Below are 14,896 nucleotides of genomic sequence, written 5' to 3' on the forward strand. Positions count from 1 at the left end.
ACATATATGCATCCAAAATTGAAGCACTTAAATATGTAAAGCAAATATTAGTGGACATGAAGGAAGAAATATACAGCAATATAACACTAATAGGGGACTTCAGTACTCCACTTGCAACAATGGAGAGATCAACCAGACAAAAAATTAACAAGACAACACTAAATTTGAACTATACTTCAGACCAAATGGACCTACCAGACCTACATTCATCCAACAACAGCAGAATATACATTCTTCTCTAGCATACATAGAACATTCTCCAGGATAGACCATATGTTAGGCCACAAAATAAACCTTAACAAATTCAAAAAGATTGAAATCATGTCCAGTATTGTTTCCAACCACAATGGTGTGAAGCTAAAAATCAATAACAGGAGGAATCTTGGAAAATTTACAAATATGTGGAAATTAAACAACATGCTTATGATGAACTAATGGGTCAAAGAAGAAATCAAGAGGGAAATTAAAAAATATTTTGAGATTAATGACAATGGAAACACAATGTACCAAAACCTACAGTATGCAGCAAAGTCAGTTCTAAGAGAGAAGTTTATAGCAATAAATGCCTAGATTAAAAAAGGAAAAAGATCTAAATAAGTAGACTAACACTATGCCCCAAGGAGCTAAAGAAAGAACAAACTAAACCCAAAGTGAGCAAAAGGAAGGAAATAATGAAGATCAGAACAGAAGCAAATAAAATGTAGTATAGTAAAACTATAGAAAATATAAATAAAATCAAAAGTTGGTTCTTTGAAAAAATAAAATCTACAAACTCCTAGCTAGATTCACTAAAAAAAGCAGACTCAAATAAATAAAATCAGAAATGAAAGTGGAGACATTGCAATAGATACCTCAGAAATAAAAATGGTCATAAGGGATTATTATGAACAATTTTATGCCAACAAATTGGAGGACCTATAAGAAATGGATAACGTTGCTGCTACTCAGATACATTTTATTTCAAAAACATACACTAAGGTGTTGCTGTTGGATCTTTCCAAAAACATATTCACGCAGAACTTTCAATCACACTGAGCCATATTTGAACAATCTTTCAAGGTCAGCTCTGGCATAAGCTAACATTATACCATTTAACTCAGAAATTTCTTTAGTATTTGATTAATGGGTTTATGTTTGATATGTAATGTAATTTTCTAGTGCTAAATCAAGTGGTAATTTTGTTAGTCAAGTTGATTTAGTGGCTTGGGAAGAAAGCTTTTAATGTTCCCCTAATTTTTCTTACCTTTGACATGATCCTTCACATGTCTTATTTTGCTTAGTGATTTTTCTTTTTCTTTTTTTTTTTTGAGACAGGGTCTTACTCTACCACCCAGGCTTGAGTGCAGTGGTGCGATCACAGCTCATTGCAGCCTTGACCTCCCAGACTCAAGCTATTCTTCCACCTCAGCCTCCCAAGTAGCTGGTACTACAGGCACATGCCACCAAACTTGGCTAATTTTTGTATTTTTTGTAGAGACAGAGTTTTGCCAAATTCTCAGGCTGGTCTGGAATTTCTGGGCTCAAGTAATCCTGCCTTGGCCTCCCAACATGCTGATATTACAGACATAAGCCACAGTACCTGGCCAGTTTTCTTTTTTAAAAAATCTATTGGTTATTAATTTGAAGCTTTCCTTTTCATAGCTGTGCTCCTTAATTGGGAGCAAACATGAATGGACCACAACTTAGCCAATTTTCTATATACGATCTTTGCCATCCTAATTTAAAGGAATATTAATTCTTTCTTTTCCTCTTTCATTCCACAAACCTGTATTGACTACATCTAAGTTCTAAATGGTGCACTGGATGTTGAAAAAGTTGATGATGAGCAAGAACAAAATTCCTCCTTTCAGGAGACTTACAGTTCAATATGGGAAATATAATTTGTTAAAATATAAAAGTGCAATTGTGTTACATGCTGTACGAAGTACATGTTGACATGTGAGTATATAATAAATGGGCTGGAGGCCAGAGGATTGCCAAAGAGAATGGGCCTCCTGCTGAGATGAAAAGTTGAGCAGGGATTAGTTGACAAAAGTGGAGGGACGATCCTTTCTAGGCAGGAGGAAGAACATGTACAGAATCTCTGAGGTGTGATGCAACAAAGTCTATATAAAAAACTGAAGAAAGGTCTAATGTGGCTTAAATACAGAAGCTAGTAGGAGAGGAGTTGAAAAGAGGCTGGAGAAGTAGAAAGTGTCTGCATTCTGCAGGAACTTATATTGTATAAAAAGAATTTCTCTTTATTCTAAGTGCAATGTGAGTCATAGAACCCCACCCCTGAGGACTTTTGCAGTTTAAATAGCAATCTTGAGTAGTTTTCAAGTTTTTATTTTTTATAATTCTTCAGAATTCCTTTATTAAATAAACTCTTACATGAAACTCGAGATGGATGCATAGGTGGGTGGGCAGATGGATGGATGTATGGGTGGATGTTTGGATGAATGGGTGGGTGAATGGATGGGTTGGTGGGAGGGAGGGAGGTAAAACAATGGGAATAGTGTAGTTAAGCAGACACACCCTAGAGCCAGACTACAAAGGCTCGAATCCTTGCCTTGTCATTTACTAGCTGTGTGACCTTGAGTAGTCACTTAGACATTCAGAACTTCAGTTTCTCATCTGATGATGGGCATAGAAGTTGAAACCCATGTCATAGGAATATCGTGACTACTGCATGAGTGAATGTATGTGAAGCATTTATGATGGCACCTGGGGCAGTGGGTACTCTGTAAATGTTTCCTATTATTATTATTATTATTTGAGACAGAGCCTCACTCTGTTGCCAGGCTGGAGTGCAGTGGTGCGATCTTGGCTCATGCAACCTCCACCTCCCAGGTTCAGGTGATTCTCCTGCCTCAGCCTCCCAAGTAGCTGGGAGTACAGGCACACACCACCATGCCCAGCTAATTTTTGTATTTTTAGTAGAGACAGGGTTTCACCATGTTGGCCAGGATTGTCTCGATCTCCTGACCTTGTGATCCACCCCCCTTGGCTTCCCAAATTGCTGGGATTACAGGCGTGAGCCACCGCACCCAGCCTCCTGTTATTATTATTACTGCTGACTGAAGCTGGGGAGAATCTCCCCTGTCCCGACCAGTGCAATTCCTGAGACATCAGAGCTCCTGGGAAACATTGCTTTTAGGCCACTTAACTAGTTCCTTTTCTTATTTAATGGAGCAGATAATGAGGCCCAGAGAGAAGATATCACTTGCCCAGGCTCACACACAGGCAGATTTTGAACCCAGGTCTCCTGGCTCTTGGGCTTTGTGATTCTCAGAGATCTTTCTGCATGTGATGAAAATCAAGGCAGTACATGAGGAATTTGAGAAGGTCCAGCAACCCGTGGCTCTGACCTTGACTGAGCTGCTCTGTCTGCTTCCGGACCCCTCCAGGATGGGTCCAGAGGCCTTCTGCTAATGAAGTAGCAACTTGAACTCTCTTCTGGAGTGGCGATGGAGGTGGATGAAGGCAGTGAGCTATGAGCTTAGTTCACACTTGGACCATGTCTTAAGAGCATAGGATACAAGGTGTGACCTGCAGTACATGCAAAGTGCGGTGATTAATTCACAGATAAGCCTTGTCAGCTTCCCCTCATACCCTCCCTCTCACTCTTGCTCTGACATATTAGAGCAACTGTCTCTCTCCTCTCCAGAAAGATAGGCAATCACAGGCAGTGGTGCCCCTCTGATATTTATGTGGGATCTCCAAGGTGATGGAGGAGAGAGGCCTTTAGTTTGTATCAAAACCAGAAGAACTGTTTATCTTCTATCAGGTGACAACCCTTCATTCCTTTACTTAACACATTGATTAGCATCTGCTATGTGGCCATGTGCTAGGCTGGGCCACTTTCTGAGTCCTGCGAAGTCAGTTGCATAGTGTCCTGCACTTGAAAGTGCCCCGCATTCGGTTTAACACTCTGCTGTCACATTAATAACGATATCTTTACACTTCTGTTTTGTCAGCGAAGTCCTGTAGGACAAGGGGACATGCACAGGAGCAGAGGAGCCACATGTGATGTGTGTGGCTGCCGTTCCCTGCCGCCCCATTCACATAATCTTCTCCATGCCCCTGGAGAGCCATGCTGTGGGATGTGCAGGAAACTCAGCATGCTGTGAGTAGAGGCAGGAATGTTAGTCAGTGACTGAGTGAGCGGGGCACTAACCATCTGGAGAGGTCTCACTTTCCACTGAAACCAGAATGCGCTTGTACACAGAAAGAAGGCAATGACATTTGAAGAGACACAAATGACTGAGGAGCCCTGTTGTATCCTCTCTTATTGGAGTTACTTCCCTGTGCTAACCGACCCCTGTGTTGAGATGACATGAAAGGAAATGTCAGGACACTATGGCCACAGTGCCTGAGGGTGCCCAATCTCGTCTCAGAAGCTAAGCAGGGCCTGGCCTCATTAGTACTTGTATGGAACAAGGAAAGGGGAAGAGAGAGCAGCCTATAGCTCCTGTCCTTTCAGTCCTTCCTTAGTGTCCATGATCCCAAGGTAGAGAGTGTTGCTGGAGTGTGTGGGTGTCAGGAAGTGAGATAGAAAGAGCTGAGCTAGTTTTGTGCAGCTTATCTACTGGTTTAGCAAGAATGAAATACATACACATGAATGAGCTATGGAATGTGAATTGTGTAATTGTGTTGATTCTACATATGAGGTCAATGCTAATATTTTCATTTATACCTTGCATCCTACAATATAAAAACAAATGGTAAAAAGTCACGATAATTTAAATTTATTTTTTATTTTATTTTATCTTATTTTTTTTAGATGGAATCTCGCTCTGTCACCCAGGCTGGAGTGCAATGGCATAATCTTGTCTCACTGCAACCTCTGCCGCCCATGTTCAAGCCATTCTCCTGCCTCAGTCTCCCGAGTAGCTGGGATTACAGGCACCCGCCACCACACCCAGCTAATTTTTTGTATTTTTAGTAGAGATGGGGTTTCACTATGTTGTCCAGGCTGGTCTCGAACTCCTGACCTCATGATCCGCCCACCTCAGCCTCTCAAAGTGCTGGGATTACATGCGTGAGCCATCGCACCCAGCCTTAAATTTGTTTTTTAACTTAGCATGACATTAAATAGCAAATAAAAATACCATGACAAGTCAAGTGAGAGAGAACACAGAAGAAAGGAAAACACCGTATATTTGAGCACCTTCAATGACACTTTTTCCTGCTCTTTGAACAGAAGCACTGCATTTTCATTTTGCCCTGGGCCTCATATGTTACGTAGCTGCTCCTGGTGTTAGGTACCCAGACGCACCACAAACGAAACAGATTCGTTCCCCACAGAGCTTATTAGTCTAGTGAGAGAAACATACTTTGAATAGTCCCAGAAATACATCATTATAAGATAAGTCTATGAAAGAAGTGTAGAGCATTCCTAATCTTGTCTCTGAACAGGGCAGACTTCTTGGAGGAAGTGAAATTTGAACTGCGATGTGAAGAATGAGCAGGAGTTAGTGAGGTGAAGAAGAGAGAAGGAGTGTTGCAAACACAGGTCAGTCTGTGCAAAGGCCCTGAGACACAAGGAGCCTAGAACCACGGCTCGAAGACAACCGTCTGGCTGGGGCATGGCTCGTCTTACAGATCACATTAAGGAACAAATAATTATGTTAAGAGTTATGGGCTGCCATTAAGGATTTGGATAAGAGAGTCTTACAATCACATCTGTGTTTTCTAAAGGCCTGACACTGATTGGTACATGGAGTACAGCCTGAAGGGAACAAGACTTGTTAGAAAGGAAGCTATTGACTGGGTGTGGTGGCTCGTGCCTATAATCCCAGCACTTTGGGAGGCTGAGGTGGGCAGATTACTTGAGGCCAGGAGTTCGAGATCAGCCTGGCCAACATGGTGAAACCCTGTCTCTACTAAAAATACAAAAATTAGCGGGTTGTGGTGGTGAGCACCCATAATCCCAGCTGCTTGGGAGGCTGAGGCAGGAGAATTGCTTGAATCTGGGAGGCGGAGGTTGCAGTGAGCCCAGGTTGCGCCACTGCACTCCAGCCTGGGTGACAGAGACTTCCTTTCCAAAATAAAAAAAGGAAAGAAAGAAAGAAGAAAGAAAGAAAGGAGGCTATTGCAGTAATGCAAGTGAGAGACCATGGTGGCTTAGGCAATGGTGGAGATGGAGGAATTTGGGGGAGTTGATTGGGTTCAAGAAATAGGCAGGAGGAAACACGATGGATTGGGTGGGAGTAGGGAAACAGATGAGAAGAGGTATCAGGAATGCTGCCTAGGTTTCTGGTCTGTGCCACTGTGTGGATGATGAGAGAATGTGTCAGTGGTGGAGGCCAAGGTCTGAAAGTGGAGGGGGGAAGAGTGAGAGAGAAAATTGTAAGTTTACCTTTATGTTCAGCTGAGGTCCTTTCGAAACATACAAGCAGCAGTATGAAGAATTCCATTGATATATTTGTCTGGGGCCCAGAGTGAGGTTTCAATAAGAAGAAATAAACTTGCTAGTAAAAATTGCAGACACAAAAAGGCTTGAACAGGCACTTCACAAAATAGATTATCCAAATGACCAATAAACACATAAGTACTCAACATCATTAGCCATTAGAAAAATGCAAGTTAAAACCACAATGAGATACCATTTCACACTAGAATGACTAAAATTTTAAAAGACTGACAATGCTAAATGTTCCCAGGATGCAGAACAACCAAAACCCTCATATATTATGGGGGACATGGAAAATTGTACAACTCCTTTGGAAAACAGGTAGTTTCTACAGAATTTCAATATATACATACGATACAACTCAGCCATTGCATTCCTATTTACCCAACAGAAATAAAATCATTTGTCTACTGAAAAATTTGCAAAATAATGTTCATTGCGGCTGTAGCCATTATAACCCTCAAACGGAAACAACCCAATGTGCATGGATTGTGAATAGATGACAAATGGTGGTCCATCTATACAATGGAATATTGCTCTTCAACAGAAACAAACTACAGGTCCATGTAACAACATGATGAGTGAAAGAAGTCAGATGCAAAAAAGTACATATGTATGATGCAATTTATATGACACTCTAGGCAAAACTAATCCTTAGTGATGAAATCAGATCTGAGGTTGCCTGGGGCAGAGATGGGGGTAGCTGACTGCAAGGAGGTGTGGGGAGGGTTGTGAATTTTGGGGAGTGATGGAGCTGCTCTGTATCTCAATTGTGATGTGGTTACACAACTGCATGCATTTGTCAAAACTCACAGAACTACACTCTAAAACGTATACATTTTTCTGCATGTAAATCTTACCTTAATTAAAAATTAAAAAAATTGAAGATGTGGATTTAGGTAAGATTCACTAAGTGATAAAGATAGAGTTGAGTTACAAGAGAATTGCTATCTCCATCTTGCATGGGAGAAAAATGAAGCTCAGAGAAGTGAAGTGGCTTCCCAAGATCACACAGCTACTAAGTAGCACAGCTGGGGCTCAAAACCAGAGCCATGTGATCAGATGGCCCATATTCTTTTTGTTCCTTCCCATCAACAAAGACCAGGCCCATGGCTGAGCATGATGGCCAAGCAGGGAGGAGGGCCAGCTCCTCTTCAAGGAAGAAAACAGCGTGCTGTTCTTTATATATGTAAATGATGTTCTGTTCCTCACCCATCATCAATCACACAGGTACTTAGGTTGCAAGGTGTGGGGACTGCCATGGTGATGATGGCTCTCCCCACCAGTCCTCAATGGGAATACCAGCAAGACGCCAGGCCACAGTAAGGGATTCTGTCTGGGCCCTCCAGACACCCAGAGGGCCACGATGAGATCTACTCCAGAGGAGTAATTGTACCCTGCCCCAAACTACCAGGGATCTTGACACTGACATAGCTCTTTATACTTTCCAACTCCAGAAGTATTAACTGGGAACAACTACATTTTCCAGCCCTGAGCTTGTGGACCAGCTCCAGATCTTGTGATCTGGTCTCTCCCTATGACTGTTACAACTGCCTCAAGATGGCTTACTCTGCCTCCCGTCCCATCCCACTCCTAATCGCTCCCCACACTACTACAAGAGGGACTTCCTTATACCTTATACAAAAGTTAACTCAGATAGATCAAATACTTAAATGTAAAACCCCAAACTATAAAAATCCTAGAAGAAAATCTAGGCAATACCATTCAGAACATAGGCATGGGCAAAGATTTTATGATGAAATTGCCAAAAGCAATTTCAACAAAAGCTAAAATTGACAAATGGGACATGATTACACTAAAGAGCTTCTGCACAGTGAAAGAAACTATCTTCAGAGTGCACAGGTAACCTACAGAATGGGAGAAAATTTTTGCAATCTATTCATCTGACAAAGGTCTAATATCCAGAATTTACAAGGAACTTAAATAAATTTACAAGAAAAAAACCCATCCCCATCAAAAAGTGGGCAAAGACATGAACAGACACTTCTCAAAAGAAGACATTTATGCGGCCAACAAACATGTGAGAAAAAGCTCAACATCACTGATCATTAGAGACATGCAAATCAAAACCTCAGTGAGATACCATTTATGCCAGTCAGAATGGCGATTATTAAAAAGTCAAGAAACGCAGATGTTGGGGAGGCTGTGGAGAAACAGGAATGTTTTTACACTGTTGGTGGGAATGTAAATTAGTTCAACCATGGTGGAAGACAGCGTGACAATTCCTCAAGGGTCCAGAACTAGAAATACCATTTGACCCAGGAATCCCATTACTGGGTATATATCCAAAGGAATAGAAATCATTCTTTTATAAAGACACATACACACGTATGTTTATTGCAGCACTATTCACAATAGCAAAGACATGGAACCAATCCAAATGACCATGAGTGATAGACTGGATAAAGAAAATGTGGTACATATACAGCATGGAATACTATGCAACCGTAAAAAGGAATGAGATCATGTCCTTTGCAGAGACATGGATAGAACTGGAAACCATCGTCCTCAGCAAAATAACACAGGAACAGAAAACCAAACACTGCATGTTCTCACTCATAAGTGGGAGCTAAACAATGAAAGCACATGGATACAGGGAGGGGAACAACACACACCAGGGCCTGTTGTGGGGGTGAGGGGAGGGAGAGCATCAGGACAAATAGCTAATGCATGTGGGGCTTAATACCTAGGTGACGGGTTGATAGGTGCAGCAAACCACCTTGGCACACATTTACCTATGTAACAAGCCTGCACATTCTGCACATGTATCCTAGAGCTTAAAATAAAATAAAATAAACCCAAGGAGGTAAAGACAAGAGGGAGAGAGGGGAAACAGAAACAAGGAAGGACAGTGCCAGAAGAGGAAGTCAGGCAGAAGAGGGAAGGAAGGGAGAGGAGGAGTGCACAGGAGAGCTGGACAGAGGAAGGCCTGGCGGGGCCACTCTGGTTCTCCGGCTCTTCTTTGCCTGGCCAACACCCAGAGAACCCTGCTCCCCTGGGAGCCGGGACCACATCTGCCCTTCTGTGTGTCAGCCAGGGGCATCTGGCGTCCGGCAAGTGGCAGCTCCCTCATCATCCTGTCTGATCCAAATTCAACCCACATTCAGCCAGGTGACCATGGTGGCTTCTCCCCAGGGTGGAGGTCTGTCCTGAGGCTGTCTGCACTTCCCAATGGAGCTGGCTTTGAACCCACTGCTCTTGCCTCTCTTTCCATTCCCTAGAAGGCTGGCTGCCCCTGGGGATGTTTTTGCACCAAGCCACTTTCTCCAGCTGGGGACTAGCATCAGGAGAACTCCTTTCTGTCTCCTAGGTCTGGAATGAAATGACGAGAGTGACCTTGGTCAAGTTTGACTGCTCTGTATCCAGCCATCCTCATGTATAAAGAGGAGGAAAGGAGAGGCACTTCTGTTACTACCGACCAGTTACTAGGTGTGACATTGTGCAGGTCACTGCACACACTTAAAGCAACCAGATGTATATCCATAGTCATCGGTGTTTTATAGAACATAGGAATAGACTCACAGTCCATTCCCCTCCTGCAGGACTACATATTCTATCGTAAAGGACGTGTCAAGGAAGAGCGTGTTAAAGTTCTGACTCTGGAGGTCCGCCAGCCAGAAAATGGCCTCCAGCCTCCCAGTCTCTTCCTGCTCGTCAGCATAACCATCCTCCATCCATGAATCCCCACGGCTCACTCATTTTCTCTGCCGGTACTTAGTGAGCACCTCCTATGACCTGGGGATACAGCAGTAAATAAAACAGGCAAACACATTGGAGAGAAAGAAAGCCTGGGAGGCTGAGGTAGGTGGATCATTTGAGTCCAGGAGTTCAAGACCAGTCTGGGTAACCTGGTGAAAGCCCGTATCTACAAAAAAAAAAAAAAAAAAAAAAAGACAATGTGGTGTGTGCCTGTAGTCCCAGCTACCTCGGAGGCTGAGACAGAAGAACCTCTTGATCTGGGGAGGCAGAGGTTGCAGTGAGCCGAGATCATGTCACTGCACTCCAGGCTGGGTGACAGAGAGAGAACCTGTGTCAAAAAAAAAAAAAAAAAAAAAAAAATAGGAAGAAGGAAGAAGAAGAAAGGAAATATGGCATGTTGGGGATGGGGATGGAAGTGGGTTGCAATTTTTAAAAGGGTAGCCAGGGAAATGCTTACTGAGATTTTTAAGTACAAGTCTGAAGGAGGCAAGGGAGTGAGTCAAACATATACATGCAGGAAGGGCTCTCTAGGAGGAGAAAGCAGTGAGAGCAAAGGCTGGGAGCCGATGCAGGCCTGGTGGCTTTGAAGAACAGCAGAGGGCCAGCGTGGCTACAGCAGAGGGAGTCAGGGCAGTGTGCTAGGAAGTGAAGGCAGGGAGATGCAAGAGGTGTGGATTGTTGGGGCATCACAGGCTGTGTGACTCCCAATTGCTGTGTGACAAATTCCCACAAATCCAGCAGCTGCAAATACGACCCAATGTTCCCCAGCTTCTGCAGGTCAGGAGTTGGCACAGCCTAACTGGTTCTCTGTAAGGTGCCATCAGGGTGTCAGCCAGCACTGGGTTCTCATCTGGGGCTCAGCTGTGTGGATGGCTCTGCTTCCAAGCTCACATGGCAGCATTCAGTTCCATGCAGGGTGCTGGACACAAGACCTCAGCTTCCTGGTGAGCATTGACTGGAGGGGGCTCTTAGCTCCTCGCAGCTGATCCCCTCCACGAGGCAGCTTGCAACATGGCAGCCTGCTTCTTCAAAGGCGTCGAGAGAGTCCCCAGAAAGACAGGTTATGATCTTAACATTTTATTTATTTATTTTTTGAGACAGAGTCTCACTCTGTCACTGAGGCTGGAGTGCAGTGGCACGATCTTGGCTCACTGCCACCTCCACCTCCTGAGTTCAAGCAATTCTCCTGCTTCAGCCTCTTGAGTAGCTGTGATTACAGGTGTGTACCACTATGCCTGGCTAATTTTTGTATTTTTAGTAGAGGCAGGGTTTTGCCATGTTGGCCAGCCTGGTCTCAAACTCCTGACCTCAGGTGATCCACCCGCCTCAGCCTCCCAGAGTGTTGGGATTACAGGCACGAGCCACTGCGTCCAGCCAGTGATCTTATACAATATGGTCAGTACATGAATCACATATATACCGCCTCCTTCATAAGCAAGCCACAGGTTCTGCTTACAACCAGAGAAGGGGATTATTCAAGGGTGTGAATGGCAGAGGTGGGGGTTGTGGGGGTCACCTTAGTATCTGCCACCACAGCCTGTCCTCTGTCCCCAAGACTCATGTCCCTTGTGCATGCAAAACACATTCACCCCTCTTGAGATCCCTTCATGCTCACAGTCCCGAATCTCATCTAAATCGGGTTTAGGTGTAGAACAGATTTCTTTGAATGTTCCTCTGATCTGGAAAACTAAAGATACAAGCTATCTGCCCCCTACATATGCAACACACAATGGTGGGTAAAGCTTGAGACATTGCTGTTCAGAAAGAGGTAGCAGGGGAGGGATGAAGGAATGGTGATTCTGAAATCCAGCTGGACAAATGCTGGTGTTCCCTAAATAGGTTTTAAGATGTGGGAATATTCCATGTCTCTTGGCTCTGCCTTCTGGGCTTCTGCCTCTGGGTCATCCTTCTTTTCTCATGAAAGATCCACGTGTTTGCAGCCAAGTAGTTTTATCAGCCTTCTTCTTGACAGTAGAGTTTGGGGGCTCTGACAGTCTTCTTTCAGTTTGCACTCTGTCCCCTACAGACCAATCGGCCAGCACTGTGGGTGAAACAGCTTTCCCAAACCCTTTGCCTGTCCTCTGTGGGTTTCAGTGGGGCTTATAGTCGATTTGTCAAGAGCCATACCCATGAATCTTTTAGAGATAAACTCTACCTTTCTACCTTCAGCTCCTGCCAAGATGGCCCCCAGGGTAACTCACTGAAGCTTCCCAGGGGCCCTAAGGTTTGGTGGAGAGGTTCTGCATGGTACACCCTTATAATCTCTTGCAACAGACCTCTGTGTGACTCATTGCTACTCCCATCCTTTGATCTTTATGCATAATCACAAAAGACTGTACAGTTACACCCTATGCCACATGCTCAGAAGCCATTTGTTAATTTCAGCATCTTTTTCCATGTGGGGAGACTGACAATTTTCAAAATCATCAAGTCCTGATTCAATTTTAACAGTTTAAAAACCAGTCTCTTTCTCAATTTATCTCTCTTCTCTCACACTGTATTATAAGCAGTAAGAAGAAACCAGGCAGCATCCTCAACATTTTACTTGGAAATCTCCTCAACTGCATACCCAATTTATCACTTACATGATGTGTTTTCCACATAACTGCAGGAGACCACTTTTCTAAGCTTTCTGCTCCTACCTAATAAGGATCCCTCTCCTCCAGCTTCTAGTGCGAAAATCCTCACTGCCTTTGAGCAGTGGCGAGTCCTCCGAGCCCAGATATCTAGCAACAGTCTGCTCACCATAGAGTCTGTCTGTCACCACCTGGGCCATTTTTAAGGGACCAGAGCTTTCCTCTGAGATGAGGCTTTGAGCTGAGGAGCCACATGATCTGACATGGTTAAGGATGCCTCTGGCTTCCCTGTTGAGAATAGACTGAAGGGGCAAAAATGGAAGCAGAAGAGCAGTTAGGAGGCTCCTGTCAAACCCACGTGGAAGGCAGGGTCTGGGCTGTGTTACTGGACTAACACTAACACTGTTCCCTTGCACTTCTGAGGGGTCCCTGGAACTCCCCCAGGGGATGAGACTGCTTGCTAGCAGGCCTCAGCCCCTCCCCTTCAACTTTACTCAGGACCTGGTCTCCCCTCCTTAAGGTCTCTGGAGCCCAACTTCAGCCCACTCTCACAGGCATTCTCTCTGTCCACAAAATATCACCGAAGAGTCTTCTGTGAGTGCAGCATGGTGTGAACACTGGGAGTACAAGGAGAAATAAGACACAGTTGCTGTGCTGGAGAAGCTTGTGCCCAGTGGTGGTGATACTGCTGGAGGTGAGACCACTATGCCAGCACAGGAACAAAGATGGCAGGGGCACAGGGCAATTCAGGGGTGCAGATCTGGGGGCATCCAAGAGGCTCCTAAGCCTCAGTATACAAACTGACAGGTCACAGCCTTCTCTAGGAAACACCTTCTTAAGGGTTGGAGTTATTTCTGTGCATCCCATCCCCACCCCACCAAGCCACCCTTGGCCCTGCCCTCAGGAGCCTCTGCTTGGCCTTGCTAATTCCTCTCTTCTCCCTGAAGCTAGAGTGAGGTCCCTCTTGGCAGCCTTTGTGTCTAGAGAGAGCTGTCCAATAGAAACATAAGGTGAGCAACATGCTTAATTTTAAAATTTCTAGTAGCTACATTAAACATTTTTAAGTGAAATTAACTTTAATAATACATTTACTTAACCCAATATATCCAAAAGATTATCATTTCAACATGCAATCCTATTTTAAAAATAACTAGTGAGGTACCTGACCAAAAAAAAATCCCTTTTCATACTAAGTCCAGAAGATCTTTGTGTATTTTATACTCATAGGACATCTGAGTTTGGATGTTACCTTTTTATTGGAAATATGGGATCTGTACTTAGGTTTCACTGAATTTACATTGAAAAGGTAGGTTCACATACCCAAGTTGTCTCACACATACCTAAATGTTTTCTGGTAACTGGATGGAGTATCAGTTTTTATATTTATCTTTGCATTAGCTAAAAAACAAATTAACAGTTCAGGTCCTCAGCCGCACGCAGGCAGTTTTCTCCACGGTCCAAATGGTTGCCCGAATTCACCCAGACCCCGCTGTCCTCCGCTTTTTCATGCACACATTCAAACCACTGCCTCCCTTCCTCCTGGCACCCCCACCCCATCGCCAGCAGCCTCCGAACCAGTTTCCCTCCTGTCCTCATCTCAGCCACCCATGACTCACACACACATCTGGCTCCCCTGGCCCACTTTTCACCTGGTCCTCATAATCTATGCATAAACATTAACATACCACAGAGTCAATCTGCATACTGATTACTTCTGCTCTGGTCAAATTCTTGCTTTCAGGATCAGGAGGCTTTCTCCCCACACCAAACTGGGCCTGAGGAAATCGTGTCTTGTCTTCCTGTCACCCCTCCCATAGTTGCATGTCTAATGAGACAAGGGGTGTCTCAGGTGAAGCAGGACAGGGAGGATGCCAGCACTTGGGTGGTAGAGGTGTGAGGAGTGCCTGTTGGGGGATGTGTCGGGGGAGGAGGACTTTTCACATATGGCTCGTTGTGTCGGGATGATTTCGTTGTTAAATAAGCACCTGCGGGATGATTTCACATTTCATACTTCTAAGTTTTTATAATTTAAATTCTTTCCACCAGCCTGGGTTTTTTTTTTTTTTCTCCAAGCTTTAAATCTGTGGCTAGAATTGGTTTGATTTACATAATCCTGCCCCTGAGATTTAGCCCCACCCTTGAGAGCCCCCTCAGAGCCACCCACAGCCAGGACACCTCTGCTGGCCTCCCCTTCCCCAGCCTC

At 44.3% G+C, this 14,896-nt stretch overlaps 1 protein-coding gene across 3 annotated transcripts in view; it reads left to right on the forward strand.

Annotated features, from left to right (window-relative positions):
• LOC129135418 (meteorin-like protein) overlaps positions 1 to 14,896 on the forward strand; it is an 80,241-nt gene that overhangs the window by 40,313 nt on the left and 25,032 nt on the right. The window contains exon 3 of one of the 3 annotated variants that reach the window (XM_063816749.1): positions 5,401 to 5,497. The exons of the other annotated variants lie outside the window; for them this stretch is intronic. The gene's annotated coding sequence lies outside the window, so the exon portion shown is untranslated. The remainder of the gene's footprint in view (positions 1 to 5,400; positions 5,498 to 14,896) is intronic. 3 annotated transcript variants of the gene reach the window in all.

The sequence above is a fragment of the Pan troglodytes genome, chromosome 7 (assembly GCF_028858775.2).
Source record: "Pan troglodytes isolate AG18354 chromosome 7, NHGRI_mPanTro3-v2.0_pri, whole genome shotgun sequence".
Lineage (NCBI taxonomy): Eukaryota > Metazoa > Chordata > Mammalia > Primates > Hominidae > Pan > Pan troglodytes.